Below are 10,547 nucleotides of genomic sequence, written 5' to 3'. Positions count from 1 at the left end.
TCAGAGATGGCTATTAAACAGGCATGAGGCAAAACACGTCCAAGTTTTGAAATGTTATGGGAATATTGTAGTCTTCCATGCTACAGGGTGCTAGAATGCAACCCAAATTGTGCGCTAGAGAATGCACAGAGATAATACACCGTTTATCTAAACATTAGTTTAAACTGCATTTAAACAATGTGGCAGAGACCTGGAAGCCCAACAAGATCAGTCTGCTCTTCCTAAAAACATTTTTAAGCAGTCAAATTCCTCTTTTCAAAGCAGTGAGATATTTATTGTACATCCTATAACTGTCCCCAAACTACAAAGAGCACTAACTTTAGCATGCTGCAATGCACTTCCCACAGCAGTTTTGGAGAGTTAATCTAAAAAAATTCCATAGAAGGTAAGACTCTGCCCCTGTGAACAAGGAGCTATCAAAAACTACATCACACATTTCTACTTTCTAATCTATAAGGACTCAGACCCATTTCATAACACCTTATCTGATAAAATACCCAGGAGAAATCAGTTTTTATGCACAATTGCTGTAATCAGATCAGTCTGATGTAATCTCTTTGAATGTAGCTAAATTTTGTTGTATTGTTTGCAAAATTAGGCTGGCAAATTTGACTGTCCACTGACAATCCACCACTAATTGTAGTGATCTTGTGAAGATGATCCTGTTTTTAATTATTGTTCAGACCAAGCCTTGCCAATTCATATGCTGATACTCAAACAAATGTGCACTGATGTCATCTCTTTCCGTTTCCTCTTGTTTACATTTACATTTATTTATTGATTAGCTTTTGGGCCATATCAAAGTGTAGAGTTCCAGAAACAAATTGTTACTAAAATTTGATAAAAGCAATTTAAAATGAAATTGGAATAAAATACAATAATTTAAGATATAGATAAAATACGATAAAATTATATTTCGGTGTCACCCCTGCAATCTACCCCAATCAGTCCCACATATACAGATCTCAACTGAACTATTTTGCTTAAGTACTGGGTTGTGTTAAATGTTATTTTCAGATTCTGGCCGCACAGAATTTGTTTTGATATGGTATATAGACCAAGGTACCTGTCTCTCACCTTACACAGAAAACAATCAGATTGGATGTGAACCAGGTCTTCTACCTCTGCCGCTCTGCAAATTCAGAGACGTTCATTGTAGGGTATAGAATGGAATTTCCCATATCTGACCCTTATGTCAAGCTGTTCAAATCTCAGTCGCATAAATATCTCCCTAAGGCATTTTGGCAATATTATTATTTTTAATCTTGTTTATTTGTAATGCTGGTCTATGATCATAATAAAAATTACTTACTTGCCAACTAGATGGTGTATTCGTTTAAATATTATCATTTACATATTATAGTTTCTTGCCCCTTGGTATAAACATAAGTCTTCATACATCAGAATAACCAATTCTTTACATCCATAAATTAATAGTTTATAGTGGCTCAGTTATTTATTATTTATTTAAAACATTTATATAGTTGGCCCCCATAACCAACCTCTGGCAACTTTCAATCCAGAGTTATGTAAGTTTAAAAGTTATATAGAGTTAATGTTTATATTGTTATATTTACTTTATTTGTGTTGCGTAGAGACGAAATTTCGTACTTACTGAAATTTATTTTCCTATATGTTGGTCAGTGACTAAAATAAAGTCTCTCTTTCTCTCTCTCTCCCCTTTAGTGCAAGATATGTAGACATCTTTAAGGAGCAATTAGTACTTTGTTTTTCAAAACAAATGATTTTTTTAGTAGCACTTAATCCTCTTTTGGAGTTGCAGCATGCACATAAGATGCAATCATCATGAACAAAATAAACTCACATCTTCTTGGACCTGCATATTTTTATGGTTTATACCGATTAGCATATTAACAAATAGAGCAGTTTTCTTTTTCTTTCTTTCTTTTTTTTTTTCCAGCATGAATATCTGAGCTTTTCTCAGGCTTCAAACCTTTCCAGACTTTTTTCCCCTTCCTTACTAATGGCCAAGTGACCCATATTTAAAAAGCATTTACAATAAAATTATAGTTCTTGCTTTTGTATTCCTGGCTTTCCCAGTAAAAAGCTGAAATGTTTTAAAATAGTCACTTTTTGATGGAGGTAATGGCTGTAATATATTTAGGCCTTTTCTCTGATTGTTCTTGAAATGGCTGTGCTAATAAAGGGCACAGCTGTAGATTCTTTATGACCTGCTTTGGGGGAAGGAGGGGGGTGGGTGGGCCAGATTGACTGTGTGTGTCAACAAATGCAGCTGGGGGAAAAAAGAGAAGCCCCTTGAAGGCCCCTGCAACTGAAAAGTCCAAGATAAATGATGTTCCTGGTTTTTTTTTTTAAGGAACAGGAAAATAGAGAGTAGAATTCAATAAAAGGCAAGCTGAAAAAGAATTGTTTAAAAGTAAAGCTTTTCTCCCCTTCCAGACAGCTTGGAAGAGAAATGAGCAAAACCTAGCACCAGAAAAGAGCGGAGCAGTTGAGAAAGGAAACAAAAGCCTATCTCAGAAAATATATTGCACTACCAAATTATCTGGAGTGCATTATCACTGGGGGTTGGACAGAATGTAGTTTAAATTGAGATGCGATGGCTAACTTTTGCATCCTTTATTCCTTGGCTGGGAAGGAATAATAGGAGAGAGAGAGAGAGAGGGAGGGAGGGAGAGAGAGGGAGAGGGGGAGAGAGAGAGAGAGAGAGAGAGAGACCAGGAAATACTAATGAAAATCAACCTCTAGCTGTACAAATAGTTCTTAACTTATGACCGCAATGGAGCCCAAAATTGCAATTTTCAGTCATTGAGGTTGCAAGTCAAGGCACCATGTGATCAGACTCAATTTTATGACTATTTTTATGATAGTTGTAAAGTGAGTCACCACAGTCCCAAAGAGAATCACATATTTGTTATGTGAATCACATGGTCATTAACCAAATCTATTCTTCTAAATGGGCATTTTTTTGTCGGAAACTGCCAAAAACCACCAGGAACTGGTAAAAAATATTGCAGAACACGGTCATCTGATCACAGGATGCTGCAACTGCTCATATATGACAGCCAAGTGCCAAGTTCCTGAAAAGCAATCATGTGACCAAAGAGGAAGGATGCCACAATAGTAACTTTGAGGACTGATTTTAAGTAGACATTGTAAAAATTCTTCATAACTTCAATTACTCATTAAAAGATCAATCATAAGTCGAGGACTACCTATATGTCTGCTTTCCAAGTTATACAAGCCTACTGTACTATATCATGCTCCTGGCCTAAGAGCTCGAATCTCAGTCTCTTTCAGTCTCCAATTGCCTCAATTCACTAAAAACAAAGGTCCTAGTTTCCATCTTCTCACCTGGCCTTTACTTCTTAGGTTTCCAAGAAAGAGGCCACTACAATCGTCTATCCAGATTTAATTTAAATGTGGACTATGCAGTCTCTTTAACCAGGTCCTTTCTGCTTGTGTGTTTAATGTTCCATTAAGATTTTGCCAGGTGCTGTAACTTAGTTGAGGGAGATTCAAAACTGTATTTTTAAACAATTTACCTGCTAAGCCATCAATTATCCTTCTGCTTTCACAGAATCAGACAACTTGTCACCATTCACACACGTTTCAAAACGTCACTGTTGACTGAGATTGAGTTTCTAGTATATTCTAGGACAGCAGTCAGGCTAACCAGATCTGTTGAACTACAGATTCAATCAATCTGAACCAGTCAGCTTCATATAATTACTTTTATTTTATCACATCTACATACCTATCACACCTATGACCTGAGAGTATATTGGCTGCCATCTAGTGGACATCTTGATTTTTGCAACCCAGATATATTAACACAAAGAGAATCAAGGCAATAAACCATGATGTTGTTTTAATCATTTAGTTGTATCCAAATCTTGGCAACTTTATAGAAAAATGCTCCCCATGCTACCCTGTCAAAGACAACTTTTGTCAATTGTTGGGTGTTCAAGTTTGTATCAAATTTGATGTTATCAAGTTAGTGTATTCTTTGCTCACCCCTTCTTCTTGTTAAACCATGTATAAAACTGAAATGTTAAGAACTTAAACCAACTAGTGGTACCTGAACACACTTGTAAGTGGATCATAAGCTTCCTAATGGACAAGAAGCAGCACGTGAAGCTAGGCAGAATCACATCTGATACCTGTACAATTAGCACACGGCCCCCACAAGGCTGTATGCTTTCTCCATTTTTCTTTTCCCTATATACCAATAACTGCATCTCAAATGATCCATCTGCTAAAATACTGAAGTTTGCAGATGACACAACAGTGATTGGTCTCATTCGAGACAACGACGAATCCGCACACAGGAGGTTGTACAACTTGCCTCATGGTGTAACCAGAACAATCTGGAACTGAACACACTCAAAACCGTAGAAATGGTGGTAGACTCCCCTTCTACAGAGGAATTATTGAGTCTATCATCTGCACCTCTATAACTGTCTGGTTTGGTTCTGCAACCCAACAGGACAGACACAGACTTCAGAGGATAATTAGGACTGCAGAAAAAACAATTACTACCAACCTGCCTTCAATCAAAGACCACAAATCAAAAAGAGGGCTGTGAAAATATTTACAGAACCCTCACATCCTGGACATAAACTGTTTCAACTCCTTCCCTCAAAACGACGCTATAGAGCACTGCACACCAGAACAACTAGACACAAGGGGAGTTTTTCCTTGAACACCATCACTCTGCTAAACAAATATTTCCCTCAACACTGTTCAACTATTTACAAAGTCTGCACTACTATTACTATTAACCTCCTCATCAGTCCTTATCACCCATCCCCTCCCACTTGTGACTGTATGACTGTAACTTTGTCGCTTGTATCCTTATGATTTATATTGACTGTTTCGTAGTATGATTTGATTGCTTATTGTACCCTATGACTATTGTTAAGTGTTGCACCTTATGCCTCTTGACAAATGTATCTTTTCTTTTATGTATACTGAGAGCATTTGCACCAAGACAAGTTCCTTTTGTGTTCAATCACACTTGGCCAATAAAGAATTCTATTCTATTCTATTCTATTCTATTCTGTTCTGTTCTATTCTATTCTATTCTATTCTATTCTATTCTATTCTATTCTATTCTATTCTATTCTAACTTGGTCTCTTCTGCTGCCACCATTGGACATTTTCAACTTGTTCAGTAATAAAACTGAAATTCAGTCTTAACCCATTGCACTTCAGTGATGGACTTAGCTACAATAAATGTGTTTTCAGTATGACAAGAAGATAGCAGTGGATATTCTTCTAAGGCTTAAATGCTAATTGAGGCACAGTTGCTGCCTGAAACCTATAGTGCTATCACTGTTTTTTTGCTAATACACATCAGCTAGACTTACAAAGCAGTTAAGCCAGTATAGTTGGAATTTACAACTGAAGCCAGAATTTATTGTTGAGCAATAGAATACTTAAGATAGACATATTTTGGAGTCACAATTGTTTTAGTGCTACTTAAGCCTAGAATCTAATGCAAGTGAACTAAACTTTGCCTATTTTTAGAATGGTACAAAATCATCACACAACTAGCTTTCCTCTGTGGAATTTCAAATGTGAATGCATTCCAGTAATACAGTATTGTTTGTCTGTACTTCCTGGCCTAAAGACAAAAAAAGGGCATTTTTTAAAATATAAAATTTATTTAACAAATTTTAAATAACAATTGAAAAAATATATAAATTTAAAGATGAAAAGAAAGTAAGAAATTTTAAAAAGTTAAAACAGATAAAGGGCTTTCAACAATGGAGGCAATGGTTCATCCCAACAATTTGGATATAACAAAAATGACTAAATATAAAGATTTATTAGACCCTTTAGGAAAATTAAGAACTCGACAGGACTTACAGGAACAGGGATTTAAAATTGATCAGTGGTTATATATACAAATCCATAGTAGATACAAACAAGATATCAAAGAGTTTGGAATCTATAGCAAATTACAACACTTAGATAAAATCTTATTAGGATTAAATAAAAAGAATATCTCTAAATTTTATAAATATTTACTGGAGGTAGAATTAGAGCAAGAGATAGTGAAAGGGAACATGATAATGTGGAGTAGGAATATTGGAAGAAGCATTACATTAACAGAATGGGAAAAGATCTGGAATAGAATCATTAAGATTACGAAATCCGCGGCGTACAAAGAAAATATGTATAAAATGTTATATAGATGGCACTTACCCCCTTCGAGGTTAGTGAAAATGAACCCAAACTCTAGTCCAAAATGTTGGAAATGTAAAAACATAGAAGGAACCTACTTTCATATGTGGTGGACCTGTAAAGAAGCCCAGAAATACTGGCAAAAAATCAGAAAATGGCTGGAGGAGATAATCAAAGAACAAATCGATTACAAACCAGAGTTCTTCCTACTAGGGATCTCTGATAAACAATTTTCTAAAAAGACGAAATATATAATAATTCATATTCTAACTGCGGCCAGATTAGCGTTTGCCCAGTGCTGGAAATCATCCTGTTTACCTACAGATCAATTGGTCATTCAGAAAATATGTGACTGCGCAGAAATGGACAAGTTAACCATAGCTCTTAAAAATAAAGAGTCTTCAGCATTTGATAATAATTGGAATGCGTGGTATAATTGGTTATATCAGAGATAAACCGTTCAATGAATAATGGGTAATTTAAGCATAAATAGTGATAAGATGTGTATATTTAAAGTAAGGTAGGAGAATTGGATCTTGCAGACTGTCAAAAAGGATATCTGTCTGGTTTTAACGTATTTTCTTTTTTCTTCCGTCTCTTTGTTTTTTTTCTTTCTTTTATACTTCTTTTTCTCCTTTTTCGGTCGCAAGACCGAGCGTTGTTGTTGTTTTTTTTCCTCTCTCTTTCCCTTCTTTCTTTCTTCTTTTTCTCTCTCTGTTGCATATGTAATGTTGTTATGTTATTTTTTAATTGTAAACTCAATAAAATTTATATATAAAAAAAAACAGATAAAGAATACAAAAAAGATATAAAGAAGCACCTTCAGATGTTCTTTATAGCAATTATAAATGCATTTATATTTTATCTGTCCTCTATAGTCATTGCATAGCTCTCTTCATTTCATTATTTACCTTTTCCAACCCCATAAACACAACTTCACAATTTCTAAAATACAACAAGCTGCTTTAAGCAGTAAACTGAGTGTATCTAAAAACAGTACAGTACATAAAAAATAACTTAATTAAATACAATGCTGCCGATTATGAGGGAAGAGTAAGATTTTCCCCCCTCATCCTTCCTTTGATTATTAAAAATGTGGGGGCAACAACAGATAAAAATGGAAAGCTTAAATTGAAATTGTTAACCACTTTGGGAGTGCTTATTACCAGTCTGATTTCTCTATCTAAAAAAAGTGTTGCAAAGATAAATAATGATGATTAAGTTCACTAAAGCTGCCATCCTATAATTTCTGCAGGTCTGCCAGTTCTACCATGTTTTTGGAACTCTCTTTTCAACTGTAGAAGAGAGAGAGGGGGGGAGGGAGAGAGAGAGAGAGAGAGAGAGAGAGAGATTCATAGACAGGAAAATAAGAAATCTTCATAAGGCTATAGGAAGTTCTACAATTCTTGGCTCTCTGGATAGAGAAATTCCAATGTTAGGACACAAAGAGAAGGTCTTCCATAAATCCTCCCTAGATGTGGCAGAAGAGGCTTCCAACTTGCAATCCTTTTATGAATCTTATGGGGCTGGTGCACAGCAGCAAAACCACCAGTGCCCTTCCTCCCAACTGAATCTTTAAGAGGCCCAACCCTGCGGGAGACGAGGAGTCATTTAATGGGCTCAGAAGGAAGTCATCAATGGGCTTAGTCGCAATAGAAAGCAGCCCTGTCAAGACAGATGACAAAAGAAGAAGGAAGAACCGCAAAATAATAACAACATTTCAAAGGAAGTTGAATGGCATTTTGTGTGCCAATACATCTGGAAGGATAGGTTGAGCCAACTATATCCAAGCAGAAGTAGATCAGATATCAATGCCTTGCTGTTATTTATGCTTTTGCCTTCTTTGCGAAATCGCCTTGAGTTTCATTTTGTTGAAATCCACGGGCTGCTTTTTTAGAAGCTCCTCAAGCTGACACCCCCCCCCCTTTTCATTTCGAAAGGTCAGGCTAAGTGTTGGCAGTTGTATAGGAGCTGTCCCCTGTATAGAAAGTCTTAACTAGCCAGGCAGAGACTTAACCCTGCTGCTGAAAAACTAACACTGTCACTAGGATATGATGAAACCATGGTGAAGAACTAGGAACAGCCCAACCACGGCAGAGTGAGCAATTGGAATCTGCCCAGTGCATGTTTGTTTGCCCAATTCAAAATGTGGAAAACGATTGTTGAGATGATGTAGACAAATTGACTCAAATTAGTTTAGGATGGGCTGAGCAGAGTTTAAACATGTTGAGTCCAGGCACATAGCAACAGTCCATGGCAGTTTTGGAAAGGAATATATATAGGAATACCTAATTTAATGGGGGGTTGGAGCAAGGGCGAATGGGGAAGGAACGAAATCATTGGAAATCCAATGGCTATCCTTATTTTTATTTATTTATAATGGGAGCTAAGCCTGAGTTTTAAAACATCGTCTCTATTAGAATAGTCTAATCCAGCAGTAAATTAATTTATAGGCATTCTTGTGTGCACTAACAGTTTTACAAGCCTTTCATCTTTGAAGCATTATTTAATGGCAAAAACAAATCCCCCAAGAACTGATATGCTATGCTCCTATGGGGGAAAAAAAGTTTAAAAGGATTTTGAGACTCTTTTTTCACATTTTTTTCAGTCAGTTGTCCTAAATCCTGCAGCACAATAAGTTAGTGCCCTACGCAAACAGCAAGCCACCAAGAGTGAGGTTCTGACTGAATGTACAGTAATCTAATTAGACCAGGCCTTCAATTCACAGCTCGCCTCTTTCTTGTAAGGATTTTGCTTAAAAAACTTTTAAGAGATGAATGGAAGTAAAGAAAAGAATTCTGGGAGGGGGAAAGTATCTCTGTGAATGGGTACTATCCAATATATATGAGTTGAGACTAATCTCATTCTATTGTTTTTACAAGTAATTATTGTTGAACTACTCTAATGTATCAGAATCCATATTATCCTTTCATTCCAGTTAGAAAACACCACATTTTAGTTAATAGAATCCTATACTTTCCAGGAAATTGATTAACATTAATTCACAACCAATAAAAAGTAAGCAAACTACCAAATCAGTGGGTTTTGCATGGGCCTTTGGAGTTTAAAATATTTTAAACAAGCAAATTAATAATAAAGCTGAAATGACTGTACTGTTCCACCATATTTATGACAAATCTGTCATAAATATCCTTCCCCCACAAGCAATAAAATAATGTATAATTTAAATGCTTAGAAAATTTATAAGCATCCCTGTGCCCGACCAAATCTTCCCTTTTCAGAATAACATTCTGGGATTCAGAAGAATGCTCCCATTGGGTAAGGATTCCTACTGCAGCCCATCTTGCTTGCTTTTTCGTCCATCCATTCGTCCATCCATCCATCCATCCAACCATCCAACCAATATCCTGCCTTTATTTTAATATATATATATTTCCTGAACCTCTTGAATTATTTTCTCTTTTCAAGATTTTCATCCATGAAATCCTTTCTACCTTCCTCCTAAATTTATTGAAAGTTGGATCTATTTATTTGTATATATGTGTATTCCATCATTTATTTATATTCAGATCTGAACTATGTATTTCTATTGAGTGTCAAGTCCTTTACTTTGGATATGTATTTAGACTTCTATTGAAGAACATTCAAAGAACTACTATATCAAATAAGACGACTGATCTATCAAATTTATATTATTATTTTTCCGTCTGGGTGGCTCCCAGTTCTAGTACTTGAAATCCATAACTCCACATGCCTACAATTTTCTGCAAGTGAAATAACTACAGCTCTTTCCATGCAAAATCAACATTAGTGTAATAGGGTAAATTATTACTATTATTATTTAAATTTATTGGGTGCACAATTCCAGTGAATAACATCTTTTACTCACACATACATTATATGTACACACATTATTTGTACACAGTGTGATGATCATAAAATAATTGCAATCCTGTTGAAAAACTTCAGGAAATTTTTGCTTATTCAAACTGTGAACACTATGGAACTTAGCTCTGTCTAAAAAGTAATATTAACACAGGGTATTACAAAAAATAGAATTATGCACAAAGACACACTTATGCAAGTATGATTATCTTTTCTTTCTTTTAGTTCTTGTGAGCTGGATTTCTTTCTACCTATTTTGCAAAGATGATATCGTAATATCTTATTTTTTCCATATTACATTGCCAAGCTTTCTTGTTTCCTCCTAGTCTCATTTCACTGTTTATATTATAAATATTATGCAGCAGTTTGATTTCGTTTTTTATGTTAATAAAAGAGAAAAGTTACTCTAACTTTGATCCACCCCCATGCTGTGAAGGTTTTTGGGAGGGTCAGATCTTCAAGGGTTACAAAGCTGAGCCATATTTTGAATGTGCTTTTACTGCCATCTAGCCGCAATACACTGTTTT

This window comes from Pseudonaja textilis, chromosome 5 (assembly GCF_049901715.1).
Source record: "Pseudonaja textilis isolate UNSWEBS1 chromosome 5, rPseTex1.2, whole genome shotgun sequence".
In the NCBI taxonomy this organism is placed as follows: Eukaryota; Metazoa; Chordata; class Lepidosauria; order Squamata; family Elapidae; genus Pseudonaja; species Pseudonaja textilis.
This window is presented reverse-complemented; position numbering follows the sequence as displayed.